The sequence below is a fragment of the Triticum urartu genome, chromosome 5 (genome assembly GCF_003073215.2).
Source record: "Triticum urartu cultivar G1812 chromosome 5, Tu2.1, whole genome shotgun sequence".
Classification (NCBI taxonomy): Eukaryota; Viridiplantae; Streptophyta; class Magnoliopsida; order Poales; family Poaceae; genus Triticum; species Triticum urartu.
The window spans coordinates 581,386,018-581,401,901 of record NC_053026.1 but is presented as its reverse complement, the minus strand read 5'-3'; the positions used below and the strand labels follow the sequence as shown (position 1 = coordinate 581,401,901).

Genomic DNA, 15,884 nt, shown 5'->3' with positions numbered 1-15,884 from the left:
AAGTAACATACCGATTGACAAAGGGAATTGCATACGGGGTTGCTTGAATCCTCGGCATCGTGGTTCATCCGATGAGATCATCGTGGAGTATGTGGGAGCCAACATGGGTATCCAGATCCCGCTGTTGGTTATTGACCGGAGAGTCGTCTCGGTCATGTCTACATATCTCCCGAACCCGTAGGGTCTACACACTTAAGGTTCGGTGACGCTAGGGTTGTAGGGATATGTATATGCAGTAACCCCGAATGTTGTTCGGAGTCCCGGATGAGATCCCGGACGTCACGAGGAGTTCCGGAATGGTCCCGAGGTAAAGAATTATATATAGGAAGTGCTATTTCGGCCATCGGGACAAGTTTCGGGGTTATCGATATTGTACCGGGACCACCGGAAGGGTCCCGGGGGCCCACCGGGTGGGGCCACCTGCCCCGGGGGGCCACATGGGCTGTAGGGGGTGCGCCTTGTCCTACATGGGCCAAGGGCACCAGCCCCAATAGGCCCATGCGCCTAGGGTTTCCAAAGGGGAGGAGTCCCACTAGTGGAAGGCACCCTTAGGTGCCTTGGGGGGGAGGGAAACCTCCCTTGGCCGCCGCCCCCCCTAGGAGATTGGATCTCCTAGGGCCGGTGCCCCCCCCTTGGCCCTCCTATATATAGTGGGGGAAGGAGGGCTTTTTCACCCATGCCTTTGGTTGCCTCCTTCTCCCTCTCCAACACCTCCTCCTCCTCCATAGCGCTTGGCGAAGCCCTGACGGAGTACTGCAGCTCCATCACCACCACGCCGTCGTGCTGCTGCTGGAGCCATCTTCCTCAACCTCTCCTTCCCTCTTGCTAGATCAAGAAGAAGGAGACGTTACCCTGACCGTACGTGTGTTGAACGCGGAGGTGCCGTCCGTTCGGTGCTAGGATCTTCGGTGATTCGAATCACGTCGAGTACGACTCCCTCATCCCCGTTCTTTGAACGCTTCCGCTCGCGATCTACAAGGTACGTAGATGCATCCAATCACTCGTTGCTAGATGAACTCATAGCTGTATCTTGGTGAATTCGTAGGAAAATTTTTGTTTTCTGCAACGTTCCCCAACACAAACTGACTGGGACATCGGAACACCCAGACTCGATCGTATTGGGAAATCACGAAGAGTCACTAGGGGTGCAGGAAATTTCCATCAACTATGTTGATTCTGGAGAATCATTTGATCGTAAGACTACGACTGTCGACATATATTTTGCTGAAAAGATTGCAGATACCCTTCTCACTAATCATGATCCAAGATCTATCGTTGAGTGCCAAAAGCGCTCCGACTGGCCTAAATGGAAGGATGCAACCCAAGCAGAAATTGCATCACTTAACAAAAGAAAGGTATTCACTAAAGCAATACCTACACCTCCCAGTGTTTTCCCTGTCGGATTCAAATGGGTTTTTCTCCGGAAACGGAATGAGAACAATGAGGTGGTGAGATATAAAGCAAGGCTCGTAGCACAAGGTTTCACGCAGAAACCCGGCATTGATTTCACTGAAACATATTCTCCAGTAATGACTGCAACCACTTTCCGATATCTTATATCTTTGGCAGTGCAAAACCATCTATCTATGCAGTTGATAGACGTCGTGACCGCATATCTTTACGGGTCACTAGATTCGGACATATATATGAAGGTTCTTGATGGAATCTCTGTCCCGGATAAAAATGCGAAACACAACATGTATTGTGTAAAGCTGAATAAGTCACTATATGGCTTAAGGCAGTCGGGACGGATGTAGTACAACCGACTCAGTGAGTTCCTTCTTCAGAAAGGTTACTCCAATAGTGCTGATTACCCATGTGTTTTCATCAAGAAGTCCTCTACAGGATTTTGCATCATCTCTGTGTATGTTGATGATCTCAACATCATCGGCAGCACACCAGACATTGATGAAGCACGCAATCACCTAAAGATGGAATTTGAGATGAAGGATTTGGGTAAAACCAAATTTTCCTTAGGTATTCAACTTGAGCACCTTCCCTCGGGAATCATGGTACACCAATCTGCCTGTATCCAGAAAATATTGGAGAAATTCAATATGGACAAATCCTATTCATCTAAAACTCTCATGGTGGTTCGATCTCTAGACGTAGAGAAAGATCCGTTCAGACCAAGGGATGATGGAGAAAAGGTGTTGGGACCTGAAGTTCCATACCTTAGTGCTGTTGGAGCGCTTATGTATCTTGCAAATTGCACAAGACCTGATATTGCATTTGCAGTGAATCTACTTGCTAGACATAGCGCAGCTCCCACCAAACGTCATTGGTCTGGAGTGAAGAATATCTTTCGATATCTCCAAGGCACAAAGGATTTTGGCCTATTTTTCCAGTTCCAGAAAAATCAAGACTCTGATGTGATTGGATATGCAGATGTCGGCTATTTGTCTGATCCCCATAATGCCAGATCTTAGACCGGCTTCGTGTTCCTACATGGTGGTACTGCTATATCATGGAAGTCTTCGAAACAAACTCTGGTGGCAACATCTACCAATCATTCTGAAATAATTTCGTTATTTGAAGCAACATGCGAATGTGTATGGCTTCGTAGAATGATAAACCACATACAACAGTCATGTGGAATGGGTTCGATAAAATCACCTACCGTTATCTATGAAGATAATGCGGCCTGTGTTGCGTAGATGCAAACAGGATACATCAAGAGTAATATCACCAAGCATATTTCTCCTAAATAGTTTTTTCTCCATAATCTTCAGAAAAGCGGGGAAATAAGCATTCTGCAAGTCAAATCATGCGACAACCTTGCTGATTTATTTACCAAGTCTCTACCAAATTCTACGTTCCAGAAACGTGTTCATGGAATTGGTATGCGAAGACTTAAGGACTTACAGGTGTCAGGGGGAGTCTTTTCTTGAGATATCCTTATTTTAATAACATCACATTATGCTATCTTTCTTTGTGAGTATATGTTTCAGGATCTCATCAAAGATTTTATGAAGAACTTTTGAAGGAGAATCTTTTGAGATGATAGAGCTTTCCGGACAATCGTGAAGATGATCTACATGGTCAAGTGTAGATTAGGGGAAGTGTTAAAAATAATTCTGTAATTAGGGGAAAATCTCCCCTTGCCCAAACCGTCGTTGCGGTTTGTCCCGCAACCGACGCCTCCCTTCGATCTCGTGGAACCGACGCCTCCTCGAGGGATCGTCATGTCTCTTCGATACATATAAAAGGAGGCCTGTAACCATCGATCAAGGGATTCGATCATTCTGATTCAAAACACGGACATTGTTCAGCGTCCCACACCTTCATCGTGTCATTACAGCAGTACATATGCCCACGTTTCGACACAATTTACATGCAAATACGATCACGCCTTCACTGCGGCGCTGGCGGCGGCCGAAGTGAGGCTCTGAAGGTGCCTCTCGACGACGTCGAGGCCGCACAGCTCCTTGACGTCGGCCATGGTCGCCGGCACGTCCATCTGGAACGTCAGCGGCGAGTTGGCCTTGAATTCCTTCCTGGCCGCCCTGATGGCCTCCCGCATTGCGCAGTGCACCGACGCCGCAAGCAGCAGCGGCGGCTCGCCGGACGCCTTGGAGGAGAGCACCCGCTTCTGGTCGCGCGCGCTGTTAATGAGCTCCACGTTGAACTGCTTAGGGATGGTGTCAACCGTGGGGATCTTGTACGTCCAGGTGCCGTCGTTCACCACCAGCCCGTCGGCGTTCCTCGCATAGTCCTCGTTCGTGAAGAACCCCACCCCTTGCACGAACGCGCCCTCCACCTGATCCATCCAGCAAAAATGAATTCAGATTACAACGATCTTCAGCAATAGCAAGTGGATGTGCTGATCGGCGGCGAGCTCACCTGGCCGAGGTCCACCGCCGGGTTCAGGCTCTGCCCACAGTCGTACACAAGGTCGCTTCTCAGGATCGTCGTGCCCCCAGTCAGCACGTCAATTTCCACCTCGCTGACGGCGGCTCCATAGTTGATGTATTTTACAAAGGCTGGGTCTGGCGTCCAGAAGGCGTGCGCCGACAGGTTCACGCTTGCCATGTTCGCTTGGGCGATCAGGGTGCTCCATGGCACCAGCGCACCGGACTTCGCCTCGAGGCCCTCTTTGATGGGCTTGAGGCGCTTGACGAGCACGGTGCACGCCTGCCTGACCGCCTCGCAGCTGCTCTCCGAGGTGGTGCTCCCGCCGGTGAAGCCGCCTTGGATCATGCTCAGCGAGTCGGCCTGGATGACACGCACTTTGTCAAGGAGTTTGTCGGCGTCAGGGCAGAGCTCCCCTAGCCCAAATGCCGTCATCTGCTTCACCTTGGTATACAGCCCTTGCCCGATCTCCACGCCGCCGACCTCCACAGCGATCGAGCCGTCGTTCAGGATGGACACCTTCCCCGGCGTTGGCCGGAGGGTCACCTCATAGGTGATCGGCACACACGAGATGCCGCGCTTCTTCCACCTGCTCCCGCCATTGAACCGCTCAATAGCCTCTGCCCTGCTCCGGTACTCCGGCGACGAGGCCAGCTTGTCAAAGATGCCCACGAGGCTGTATGTCGGGGCGTCTCCCGCAGAGTCGCTGTAGAACTTCGTGAGGCTCTCGACGCTGTGAAGGTTCTTTCTTCGGACAACGTTGGTGTCGGACCCGAGCACGGATGCGACGTGCTCGATGATGGCCTCGGCGATGAAGGAACCCTGCACGTCGCCGGGCGCCCGCACCACCGACTTGGACGACATGTTCGTCTTGCACAACTTGATGTCGAAGGCCAGGGCGCCCCAGTTGTACTTCTTCAGAGAAGCGATGGTGTAAGCCGGGATCAACGGGCTTAAGTCCGGTGATATCCCGGCGTTGATGCCGAGATCGACATGCAGCGCTGTGAGCGTGCCGTCCGACTTGAACCCGACGGAGTACTTCGCCTTCATCGGGTGACGCCCTCCTGCCATGATCATATCCGTCTTCCGGTCGAGGTACATCCGGACAGGGCGCCTAAGCTTGAATGCAGCAAGCGCACACGCACATGCAGCCTGAAGAACACAACAATTTCTCCATGATCAGTTTCATAAATATGTGAATCTCCTGGGTTACACAGTGGGGCACTTACATGGGTTCCTTTCATTCCCTTTCCACCAAAGCCACCTCCAACTCTCCTGCTGATGATGCGAACATTGTGGTAGGGAATGCCAAGGAGGTCCGCGACGACATTCTGCGTGATCTCCGGTAGCTGCGTCGAGACGTAGACGGTGATGCAGTTGTCTTCGTCAGGGATGGCCAATGCGGTCTGCGTCTCCATGTAGAAGTAGTACTGCGATTTAAGTTTCACCTGTCGGAAATTAACAAAAGTTACTAGGTGTCAATATTTGGGCCTTGTCTGAATCTAAGAATCCAGCCTCCTAAATATCAAGTGTGTACCTCTCCTGATAGGATCTTGTGATCTGCTTCAGACATCCCTTGGTCGAAGTCCCCAACTGGCTGAGGAGCAAGAAATGGGAGAACAGGGATGTAGCTGTCATGTTGGATGGCGTCCTCTATTGTCAGAATTGGCGGCTCAAGATTCTCGGTGCTATACTCGATGATAGCTTGCTTCGCTGCCATATAGGCATACTTCTGTGTTTCAGCGATCTGAGTGATGGCAAGGAACATGATGATGCGATAAGTTCAAATGACCTCTTAAAATTCAGGGTAAAAATATACTACTGGTTATGCATTTTCCTGAAATTGAGTTCAAGCGGTTCAGAAGTAGGTACCACGATGCCAATATTTTGACCAGCAAATTCAGAAACCGGATTGCCGAAAAGAGCTTCGTGTCCTAGCATCGCCCAGCCGGACCCAACATTTTTTCCACCAGCAGGAATGTCCTTTGCGGAGATAACTGTGATGACCTTTTCTGAAGCCAAAGATGATCTGAAGTTGACACCTTTTATATGGGCATGAGGGTGTGTGCTGTAGATAAATGCTCCATAGAGGCAATCCTTGGGAGCAGGGATGTCATCAACATACACAGCCTCCCCTGGAAATCAAGAAGGAATACCGTCAAGCCCATGTTTCAGGACAGAAGTTAGATGTGCCAACATTTTTTTTTAAGAAATACATTCAGGGATGAAGCATTTCAAATGGTTCAGCATGATTGAAGCAGTGTACCAAAGATGAATAAAAAGAAAACCCAAACAATCTTGTTCAAGCTACAGAAATCTAAGAAGTTCAGTGCCAGGACATAAATTATAAGGTTGAAGTACTACTAGCACTTGTAATTCAAGAGTACAAACTAATATAAGTAAACACTTGTAAGCTAAATAAAAAAATGGAATCAGAGTGTAGGAGTATACCAGAAGCTTGCAGCTCGGCCCCGGATTTCGTGATCGGCTTGCCGACAGGTTTGTATTCGTCATTGAAAACCAGTTCTTGCCTTGAGCGAATAGGCAAGTCATCGTTGGCAACCTTACCATGCTTCTCGGGGCCATTAGCACATGAACCATTGGGAGCATTCAGGTTGTTACCAAGTGCAGAGAGGAAACTGAATAAGAAACTGACAGCCAAGCTGACTCTGTACTCAGGGTGTGTGGTGCCTTCTGACGGCGAGATAACATCTTTCAGCAACTGAACTGCTTCAAGTATAACCGGTGCACTCACTGATTTCCCCTTCAGGAATTCACATAGGAGACAGCATTGCCGAATGGTCTGGGAGCTGCACGAGAGGTCTCGAAGAGGATATTGTCTGAACCCCAATCAGGGACAAATATGGTGAGCAGTATGGTCTTGGCATCGCAGGGAGGCTGCTCCAAGAACTCCTCCAGTGTTAGGCACAGCATCTTGGAAGCAGTCTGGATTGTGACAGTCGAACCCGCGGCGAGAAGAACAGTGACGATGTCTGAAGCGAATGGCAGCCTCTGCGCCATGATTACGTTCCCGCCGATGGTCCCCATGTTGCGGATGAACGGTGAGGCCACCTTGCTGAGATGACTGGCGATCTTTCTAAACACCGGTGTACCATCAGAGAAGATCTCGATGGCTTTGGAGATGGACACGGCTGCCCCGATCTCCACCCCCTTGTTGCTCCTGTTGATGACCGAAAGTTCTGGTATCCCTTTGATGTCGATGTATTTTTTATATAGGTCTTGATCCTTGTACACTCCGGCACCAGTGTTTGACGCCACGATCTTGACGGAGTTTTCATCGAACCAGTCGGAGTCAAAGAGGGTATGGAGCTCCCCTATGCTCTTGGGATGGTACCAGCCATCTTCGCCGGCGTTCACCACTGGAGCATCTTTCATTTGACCCTTGATCTCGGACTTGAGAAACTCAGGGAAGGTGCAGACGGCGCCGCTGGAGTATTCTGGCAGCTTGTCGACGTCGGCAGGGTCGGTGCCTTTCTTCCAGAATGAGTTGAGGCCGAGATCCTCAAGGTCGACGTCGGCGGCGAAGCTCTTGCACGTGTCGAGGATGGGCCGGTAGCCGGTGCAGCGGCACAGGTTGCCGGAGATGGCATGCTCGGCCTCGGAGCAGGTGAGCTTGGAGAATCCCGGTGTTGGGGCGGGGTCGCTGGTCTTGTCGGCCTTGACGAGGGCAGAGAAGATGGACATGCACATGCCGGGAGTGCAGTAACCGCACTGGGAGGCATGGAAACCGGCGAGGCGCTGCTGGACGGGGTGGTAGCCATTGCGAGTGTTGCCAATGCCCTCGCTGGTGGTGACGGAGCAGTGGTTGAGGCTGCCGAGGAGCGTCAGGCAGGAGCTCACTGAGAACTCAGTCACCACGTCCGTGGCCGGATCATACTTGGAAATGAGAACTACGCATGCGCCGCATCCACCTGCACGCAGCAACATGACATTGTAAATCAGAAACATTGCCGGCTACACAAATGGTTGGGCAGGCCAAGCTACAGAAGAGCACAATTTTCCTTTCTTCAAGTTCCGACTGCAGTATTTCAATAGGCATTAACTCAATTATTTTGAGAACCATCTCAATTCCAAACAATATGAATGTATTTTGAAAGAGTGGTTTTTCAGCTCCCGGGAGCCACCCTCTATGAACAGTGAAATCAAAACAAATAGAAAAGAAAAACAAAAAATCTGAAACTTTGCAACATCAAAGATGATCAAACTTTGTAGGCGCTTGCAAATTTTCATGCCAAAAAATCATTGGAGGAGCTCTACACACGAAAAAATTCAGTGCTTGAAGTTTTGAGCATTTTTAGCACTGAAATCTAAAACTCGTTCGTACACCTTTCTCTATATTTTGGCATGAAAACTTGCAAGAACCAAAGTTTGATCATCTTTGATGTTGCAAAGTTTCAGATTTTTTATTATTATTTTACTGGCACCCGGGAGCCGTCACAACTTTCTCATTTTGAAAACCAAATCTACTTAAATTGCAATTTATAAACTTGGTAACGAAACAATTGACTGACAATTCATGCTACCAAATCGCTAACTGCGAATTTCAGATTTCTATAGCCTATAGGGAAACTGCTATTGAGAATCTGAGATGATGCCGTGAAGTGCGATTAGGGCAAAGAAAGGAATTACTAGTGCGCGGTGCCTGTGCGGTGCTCGTTGGCTGGGTCGCCGCAGCTAGGTCCCTGGAGCATGGCCGCACCGCCGCAGAATGGGGGATGGGTCGCCCTTGGCTGCTGGACCTCAACGCCGCCTCCCCGTCTCCGCCGTGCGACCTCCGTACCCTAGCGTGGCTGAATCGGGAGCGTAATGGGCATTGGATTTGCTTTTTTCTAGAGGGGATCGAAGAATCGGGAACGAAGAAGGTCTGGTCTGCTCGTCGACTGGGCTGCAGTGGGCTGGGCACTCGTGCATGCCAACGATAGGCCCAAAAGTATCTCGTGCCTTCAGTCAGGCTTCTCAATGAGTGGTGTTTTTTTTTCCTAAGTCGTCAATCCACCCAGATGTTAGGCCATGTATTATTGTTGGTTATATTAATTTTTCGATCTGTGTTTCGCTTTTCAGTTGATGGACAATCCAAATATTATTATTTCAATATTTTTTTACACAATAAAAAACACAAACTTCAAAAATCAAATAATTTTGATAATAGTCTAAAATAGTTCAAAAAGAGTCTGATATATTTTTCTTGCAATTTTAAATTCTTCACTAAGTTCAATGGAATTTAAAAACGATATTTATTTTAGTTTTAGTTGTTCCAAAAATAATTTAAATATATAATTTATAGATATTCACATTTTTAAAAATCACTTATATTTTAATCAAGTTTGGAAACATTTCACCCAAATTTTGACTATTACTGACATATTTACGAAAATATTTCATACAGGTACCAAAATTTTCATTGTCTCAAAGTTTGGGAATCAAATCATGAGTTGTGCGAAAATGTAATCAATTGTTCATGTGTACTCATAATGACGCAAACCTTTTTTTACTAAAGTTGGCAACTTGCACATTTAGTTAGGGAAGCATATTCTCTTTTCGTGGTACGATAATTTCATAGTACTATTTTCTTTTCTTTCCTTTTTCTTGTCAGCTATATGAGAAAAACAAGTGGAAGACTATTTTTATTTTTGCGGGGAAAGTGGAAGACTATATAATGTCTGAACTAAAAAAAGGCAATCGTGAAGCACATGGTCCCATTAAATTACCTCGTTTATTGGCTATTTATGGAGAGTGATGTGAATCTATATAAACATCAATGTAACTACAAAAGCATCTGTCAAATTGATATAGGCTAAAGTTTACTACTCCCTCTGTTCACTTTTATAAGACCTTGAAGATATTTCAGACAATGTGCAAAACAACCCATTTTGAGCTGTCTGAAACGACTTACAAAAGTAAACGGAGGGAATACTGATTAGAAATATCGCTATAGAGCAAACTGAAGCACGTGCCAAAAGTTTCTAATATCGTCGGTTGCACATGGGACCTGACCACCAAACAGAAAAATTAACAAAATTACAAATCAGAGAGTCATGGTCCAGTGATTTAGGATGGGTGTATGATTGCATTGCATTCCTACTCCACTACGAGAAAAGAAAAGTACAACGGCGGGCTATCATTTTGTCTCCATCATGCCTGAGTGACCGTAAAGAACCAATTATCCAGCTTACCCATTTTTTAATCAATACTATAAACTATCCCAAATAAAATTTAAAAAGATACTATATCTCCATACCATCGCTAGGCCTGAGTGTAATGAAAGTAACGTGCAGTGTCATTGTTGAGCAAGGGTTTTTTGTCATGTTTCTACTCCCTCAGATTCATATTACTTGTCCCTTAAATGGATGTATCTAATTGTTGATGGTTGATTGATAATATATTGGCATTTACCATTTTGCACGAGTCGTAGGCATATCAAGAAAAAAAAAACACATTGAACGTTCGGAAGAATACTACTAGGTGATCCGCAAAAAAGAAGAAGAATCCAGTATCTTCCACACAAAAATTGAGTTATATACTGGAGAGCAGGTTGAATTATTTACTTATGGACCGCTGTCAAACTGAAGGAGCAGCGGCTAATACGATTGTCTGTTGTCGAAGTGTTAATAGGTTGGAAAGTTAGTCCCTAGATCCTCTCCGTCCGGCAAGCAACAGAAGTATCTATGCAAGAGATGATTAGATTCTTTGTGGTGCAACCAGATTATCAGGGTTTAAGTTCTTGACTTGTTATTGGTGCTTACATTTTTTTTTTATTCTTCTTTGATATATTTCAGTCTTTTCGGCGATGTGCTTAGTGAAAAAAGACGGACGGTCCATCGGCTACGAAAGTCGTCTGTAGTGTCTTCGTCAGTATAAAGATGATGTGACAACTCAATTTTTTGAAGATGCTCATAAGATAGGATGTATGTGCATGCGTTCATATGGATAAATGTATATGTGTATGTATGAGTGTCTGCATCTATGATGTGTTAAAAAAATGCAAGACGGAGCATGTATAACATGTGGTCTCCGCTTGTGTTTCTTGCGATCTCCGTTATCAGATCGTCGCATGCTACGCTACCCACACCGAGGCCGGAGAAGGCAAGAGGGTTGCCAGAAGAAGAAATATAAACGGATGGCGCCATACAGCAGCGAATCTAGGATGGAAATGTAGGGTAGGCTCTGCGTGGCTTAGTTGACTTAGATGAGCCGGCTGCATCTATTTTACTTGGACTAGGCCTGCCAAATAGCCTGAGGCTTAGTAGTAAAATATTAATTCACGATTTTTGAGGATAGGCTCAAGCCATGCGAAGCCTGGCCCTTAGATTCGCCACTCGCGCCATAAGAAGAGAAGAAACAGAGAAAGAAAAGCAGATACATGCCTACCACAGGTATGATTGATCCTATTTACCTACTCCCTCCTTTCCGATTTATAAGGCTCAATTTAAAAATCTCACAAACCAAGATAGATGATGAGTGGTGGAATATTTTTTTAGTTTGCAAAAGCATCCAATTAATACTTTTATTTTTTAAAAAAAATTATGTTTATGAATGCATTAATTGCAATGCATGCATGCATTGACCAGTTTTCTCTTAATACTTGCATGCAATAATTTAATGCATTTTGAAGTTTAAACATGTGATGAGAAATAATTAAGTTGAGCTTTATACAATAAAAAATTAAAATTTTAAGATAAGTCTTATAAACCGGAAAGGAGGGTTACCTGGGCGATGGGTACGCGACGAGACGATGAACGATAGCGTAGGGCTGCCTAACCTAGGCGAAGACGAGACGAGAGGGACCTGGAATCGGTGCGCACGTGGCGCGAGGCCCTACGTGCACGTATGCAGAGTTCAGTCGATCTGGCTCGATCCGCTTACTCAGCCAAAGGTCCTCTCTGTCTCACACACACACGCCGTAACGAGCTAGCCGCCGGAGATGAATCTATCGAGTTTTCGGGGGTGGTGCTCTGCTCACCTTCGCCGCAGCCGAGCTTGGGCCCCCGGACGGGCGTGCGCGTGCGGAGGAACTCCAGCAGCGTCATCGACGGGTCGACGCCGGCCGCCTCGTGCCGCGCGCCGTTCACCGCCAGCACCACCCGCTCCCCCGCCGCCGCCGCCGCATCCTTCCTCAGCGACCCCATCTCTCTCTCTCTCTCTCTCTCTACAGAGTCCACACCCGGTCGACCTTCCTCCTCGAGCACCAGTCGCTCACCAAGTGCGCGCACGGACACTGAGCCCCGGCTATTACTCTATCCTTTATACGGGCGGCAGCCGGGCGCCTCGCTAGCTATGAAATGGCGTTGGACGGGGCCAAAGCGACGGGAAATGGCTGGCGTCAGCGTGTGCTCAGCGCGCACGTACGTTCACGTGCAAGTCGAGGGCGCGACGTTGGTGATCGCGCGGTCTGGTGCAATGCGTCGAGGTAGTACTAGTACTATTCCTCGTCAACTGTCTCTCCTGTCAAATCCTCCCGTATCCGTCCGCGGGGGCCAATCCATGAACAGGACATAAGGACGTCACCTAACCATAGTCGTATACATCTAGTTTTTCGCTTTTTCTCTCAGTCTGCATGATCAAGTAGCTGCACGTAAAGGACACAGAAATTCAAATAGCCGCATACAAAGGGCACATAAATTCAAATAGCCGCTTGCAACACTATTTCAAATTTTAAAAAGTTCAAATATTTACATCCCAATATTGTTGTTCGCTTTTATCGCCCACTGATACTCAATCAGATATTCGTTGAGCTTCTCGTGAGTTGATCGATGCCGAATTTGTTGATGCATTTGAACAAACTCCTCAAATGTGGCCGGGTTCTGGTCCGGAAGTTGAATAGGATGACCATGTTCTCAAATTTCAAAGCTGAGACAGCATTGTCACCCTCATCCTCGACGATCATGTGGTACATGATCATACAACATGTCATCACCTCCACAAGGTCTCCGAATCCCATTGTTTTGCAGGTCCACGAACAACTGCAAAACGGGCCTAAAGAACTCCAAATGTCCTCTCGACATCCTTTCTACTCCTTCCGTTTCTACATATTTGTCTTTCTAGAGATTTTAACAAGCGACTACATACCGAGCAAAATGAGTGAATCTACACTTTTAAATATATCTATATGTATCTGTATGTAATAGTCCATTCGAAATCTCTAAAAAGACAAATATTTAGGAATGGAGGGAGTAGCTGCTTATTGTCTTTGGGTAAAGAGCCTTTTTCTGGCCAACTGGGTTTGAGATGGTGCTGACAAAGATAGCCCATGAAGGATAGCCACCGTCAACCAAATAGTAGCCTAAGTTATACTCATGTCCATTGACAGTATAGTGGCAAGGAGGAGCTTTTCCTTCAGTCAGCCTCGCAAACAACGCGATCGAGCAGCACATTGTCATTGTGAGACCCGAGCGCCAAAGAAAGCGTGCCAAATTCAAAGATCCTCTGATGCAACTGCTTCAAGAATGATGGGCTTCTTAACGTGCCCCTAATATTGCCCTTGTAAAGACTTTGGGCAATTCTTTCATTTTCAATGCATGCAGACAAGAGATCCAAGCAAACCTGGCCACCCTCTTGCTTCTGAGATTGCCAGGAGCCGACTCGGTGTCTGCCATAGTTGGTTCTCTCAGGTATTGAAGTCTGAACACCTCGACCACGGTAGTTGCAAACATGACCATGGCATCTTCGCATATGCTCTCAGACATCCGTAGGTACTCGTCCCACGGATCAGCGGCCGTGCCATATGCAAGCATCCAGAGTGTGGCCGAAAACTTCTGGTAACTAGAGAAGCCAATCGTTCCCACGGCATCCTTCTTCAGGATGGAGTAGTCATCGTAGGACCGGACGTCATGGTACAAATGATCGAAAACAGTCTTGCGCATTCGAAAACGCCAGCGAAAATGGTTAGCGAATAGTGCATCAGGGCAAAGTAGTCGGCCATCAGTGTCAAATGCCCACACGCCCTGTTGCGGTTGAGCACTCGGTGACCCTTGATCGAGCCCTTGAAATTGAGAACATGTTGCTCCGCACGCTCCGCGTCTTCAAGGACCGCCTGCATCATCGCCGTCTCATTGAAGTACTCCTCCTCGTCTGACGAGCCGTCGAAGGACTCAACATACTGCTCGTATATGTACTCCAAATCAGAATCCATTGATACAAACAAGAAGGGACAACTGTTTTCAGCTCCGGCGATTCATCGAACAGTTGTCGGGCATAGTAGAGGGTGGTACTTGGCATGACAATCAGAGGACATGGGTTTGAACGAAGAAGGTGGAGAAGCAGTGGAGAGCCCTGCCGGATCACCGAAGGTGACAGAGACACAGATTTTCGGCAGTGGTGTGGCGTGGTGGCCGGGGTAGTGGAGTGGCTGCGACAGCAAGAGAGAAAGAAGGAAGAAGAGAAAATGAAAAGGATGGAGTTGCGGGGTCCGGTAAGGGTTTTGGGTGGGCCTGGGTCTTGAATTCATCCGTTTTGCGTGTCCGGACTCCCGCAAACCTTCCCCGCCTTTGTCTTCATTTTGCGGAAAAAATCGCGTCCTGACCGCGTTGAATGGCTTTCGCGGTCCAAACAACGCGGTCCGGACGGTTACAGGAGGTTTACGAGTTCCCCTTAAAGATGCCCTATAATACTAATATATGATATTATGCATTACGGATGTAGTATTAGGCCCTGTTTGGTTTCAAGTAAGTTATCAACTTATAAGTCGAAATGTGAAAAAAAGTGACTTATTCTGCCAAACGGACCCAACTTATAAGTCACTCCAACTTATAAGTCATAAGTTGCTCCACCCCAACTTAAAACTTATAAGTCACCCCTTTTTGCGTGGCTCCCATCACCTTTACATTAAAAACACAAGGTGGGAAGGTGTGGTCAGGTGACAACCAAACAGGCGTGACTTATAAGTCACTGATTTTAAGTCACCTGACTTATAAATCAGGTGATTTAGGAACCAAACAGGCCTTTATACACTAGTATCAAAGTTGAACGTCGGGAAGCGTGGGCGCATTATATTTTGAAATGGAGGGAGTACTAGAGAACGGTGTGAGTGACAGACAGGCTTTGTTTGCTTTTGCACTTTTCTATTGGTCCTCGCGATTCACGAGGCCGGGCTGCATCAGCACTAGCAGTGAGGTGACGTGTGGCGGGCTTATTTTAGGAGGGGGAAAAGACAGAGCGATGGGTCTGGCTGTGGACATGCATGGTCGTGAGGCGAATATGCTCTCTACTCTAGGAAAGCCATTTGCCTGTTTCGGACTACTATACGTTAGAGTGATGTCCGACGCTGAAATTTCCATGGAAGCATTCCGCAGGAAAAAAAAGGGAAAAAGAAAGAAACTTCCACGTAAAGGTGTAGTAGAACTAGCCCCCGGCCGATCGGAACGACAGGCACGACCAAATCAGGCAAACCCCATGTGTAGGCAGATCGTTCCATGCGATAAAACACAGCGCCGCGCGCGCTACATGCGGACGTGCCCCCACACGGGCCATAGCGTCCACCTGCACGCGCGCACGACGCCGGAGGAGGGCCACACCCACACTGGGCCAAATCTGTGCTATCGCCTTTTTTTGGTTTCATGCCTGGGAGGTCGACCATGGAAGCCATTTTCTTGGTACGACAACTTATGGAGAGATATAGGGAGCAAAAGAAGGACTTGCATATGATGTTCATTGACTTGGAGAAGGCCTATGATAAGATACCGCGGAATGTCATGTGGTGGGCCTTGGAGAAACACAAAGTCCCAGCAAAGTACATTACCCTCATCAAGGACATGTACGATAATGTTGTGACAAGTGTTCGAACAAGTGATGTCGACACTGATGACTTCCCGATTAAGATAGGATTGCATCAGGGTCAGCTTTGAGCCCTTATCTTTTTGCATTGGTGATGGATGAGGTCACAAGGGATATACAAGGAGATATCCCATGGTGTATGCTCTTTGCGGATGATGTGGTGCTAGTTGACGATAGTTGGACGGGGGTAAATAGGAAGTTAGAGTTATGGAGACAAACCTTGAAATCGAAAGGGTTTAGGC

General features: G+C 47.4%; 1 pseudogene; it reads right to left on the bottom strand.

The window, feature by feature from the left end:
- Positions 1–12,087, bottom strand: part of LOC125510935 — a 38,703-nt pseudogene extending 26,616 nt beyond the window's left edge.
- Between the last annotated feature and the right edge of the window lie 3,797 nt (positions 12,088–15,884).